General features: G+C 61.3%; 1 long non-coding RNA gene across 1 annotated transcript; it reads right to left on the bottom strand.

The window, feature by feature from the left end:
• Positions 1-495: 495 nt before the first annotated feature.
• Positions 496-2452, bottom strand: LOC108518306 (uncharacterized). The gene is made up of 2 exons (XR_001882343.1): positions 1205-2452; positions 496-871 (listed from the first exon to the last, which is right to left on the bottom strand). It is a non-coding gene; the product is annotated as an uncharacterized LOC108518306 (long non-coding RNA).
• Positions 2453-2487: the final 35 nt, after the last annotated feature.

The raw sequence follows: 2487 nt of genomic DNA, 5'->3' as shown, positions 1-2487 counted from the left end.
TCTCTGCCCGCTTTTGCAGAAGAGTCAACAGATAGAACAAACAGGGCCAGGGAGGTGCCCCCGGGGGCCCCAGTCCCCATCACTCCAGGGGGCAGTCCCTGCAAGTGACAAGGTGGGCCCAATCCCTGTGGAACAGGTCTCTGACAACCACAGAGTGGGGCCCCAGGGGAGGCTGGGAGCCTGAGCTGGAGGCAGGCAGCAAGTAAGGGCCAAGCTGTGCCCCTGCCCAGAAGACCTTCCTGCCCCCAGAACCCCACCCTCTGCAGACAGGCCTCCCTGGGCAGCAGCCCCCGGCTTCCAAGGCCTTCTGTGCCTCACCAGACACCATGCTCTCATGGACCCGACTGCTGCTCTGCCCACTGCAGATCTGCCCCAGAGGAGCACATGAAAAGCCGCACCTGCCAAGGTGCTGCTGTGGTGGAGTTTTGGGCAGAGGGGTTGGGGGAAGAGTTTCTGACTTTTAAGATTCCCCAAATCCAGGATGAAGTCACACTGTGCTTTGGAATGGTAGATGCTCATTTATGTAAAATCATAATAAATGTTACACGAACTGTTAGAATAAAAAAAAATACCTTTTTTGATGGGGAGGAGGTCCCCAGCCTGCCGCTGGGTAGGGAGAGGGTTAGCACCATTAGGGCGCAGGGGGTGGAAGCTCCGCCACAGCCCGTGGTGGGCACTGAGGTCTGTCGGTCGGTCTGTGCATCCTGGCACAGTCAGCGGCGGGCAACCCGCTGATGGCCTCGGGAGGGGGCGCCGTGGCTGGGCGGAGAGCACGAGCGGCAGCACTGCATGCGGATGGTTGGCAGCTGGCAGCGGCCCAGTAGGCGCAGCCTCTCACAGAACCCGAAGGATAGGCGGTCCCGCTCACAGCCTGGAGTGGGGGGCAAAGAGGCATCAGAACCAGTGGTTTAGGGTACCCAGAACCTGGCTCCCCACCCCAACCACCTTAAGGAGGCTCCAGCAGCGCCCCACCAAGTAGAGAGCCTCGGTTTTTGGAGTGGCTCGCGAACCGGAGTTGCAGGTCTCCAACTGTTGCTGTCTCTCTCCCACCTACTCATGACCAACCCCAAGACTCGAGAATGGGCGCTGCTGGGCTGAGGTTTCTGGAGGAAAGGTCCTGAGACCCCATCCTGATGCCCTCACATGCCCATGAAAGAGCCTGCCCAGGGCGACTCCCTGCCACCCCATCTCCATCCTTGCTCACCCCTGGTGTTCCCCAACAGATCCTGGCACAGAACTGCGGTCCCAGGGCCTCCTGCCAGCCTGCAGCAGCCTCTGTCCCCCAACTCCCAGAACTGCCCGCTGCCCCAGTACATCTGTCCTGCCAGGCCTCTGTGACCACTTCGAGCCACAGGGGCTGTACTCAGCCTCTGGTTCTGGGTCACAGGGTCCCATCTCCCAGACCAGCCTCCCACTTCTCAGGTGGGCCACGAAGCCTAGAGAGAGTGGGCCTTACAGGCTGTCAGCGGAAACCAGGGACTGAGCCCAGGCCCACTGGGGAGGGAGGCCGGCTGCAGGCTGTGCTTGTCAGGGCTGAGGCTTGGCTGGGCCCTCCTGCCCCAGGTTATCAGAGCTATTTTGGGAAGTGGCTTGTTTCCAGCCTCCTGGCCTTGCTCCTGATGCCACTGCCACTGCTGACAGCCCCCAACTGCTGCCCGGGCCCTGCTTACTCCAGCAGACCTCCCTGGGGAGGAGGAGCAGGAAGGCAGCAACCCCTGGGACATCCTCCAGGCCCGGCAGAGGGCACGAGGCAGCAGGCAGGCTCCTCCACCCCAACTCCAGGCAGAGCTCCAAAGTGTACATCTGCAGGCCTACATCCTGGTCACCCGGGGTGACCTCAGATACGCTGCTTCACCTCTTGGGCCTTGGTTCCCTCCTCTGTCAACCCCACCTCCACAGCAAACGGATGTGGCCATGCTGGGTCATTGCAGTGATCACACACACACCAGTTTTCCGGCTTTCCACATGTCCCGCCAACTGTCCCACAGACCGGCAAAACATCCTGGGAATTCCAGGTCTGGAAGTCCAAGATACCTTCCCAGCCGCCCCTCCACTGTTCACTGGTGGCAGAAAACTCCTCACTTAGGACAGCTTCTAGTTCAGCCACCTAACCAGCCCCCGTTGCCCACTCCCTGCAGCTCACTCACACCCGCTCCTGGGAGACCTTGCAAGCCCAGAGCCTCCTGGGCCATCCGTCCTTGGTTCTAGGCCCCCAGGTGCCTCAGTTCCTGTTCTCTGCCCCATCTGGTCCTCATCCCCGGGGATCATAACCACCCTGCTCCCTCTGGCCAGCCCTAACCCTGAAGGTGAGAGACATGGTGCCAGCACCCAGCTTAGGCGACACACAGGAGCACTCTGAGATGCTGGCTAGGTGCATGCTGAGGGCAGGCAGGACAGGGTGGGGGCACTGCCACTGGGCCTTGAGGTAATGCGGTTTGAGGCAGGAAGGCCACCCCTGCCAGAGGCAGGGTAACGAGGCATGGCANG

Source organism: Rhinopithecus bieti, unplaced genomic scaffold (assembly GCF_001698545.2).
Source record: "Rhinopithecus bieti isolate Rb0 unplaced genomic scaffold, ASM169854v2 scaffold_45357, whole genome shotgun sequence".
NCBI lineage: Eukaryota > Metazoa > Chordata > Mammalia > Primates > Cercopithecidae > Rhinopithecus > Rhinopithecus bieti.
This window is presented reverse-complemented; position numbering and strand designations above follow the sequence as displayed.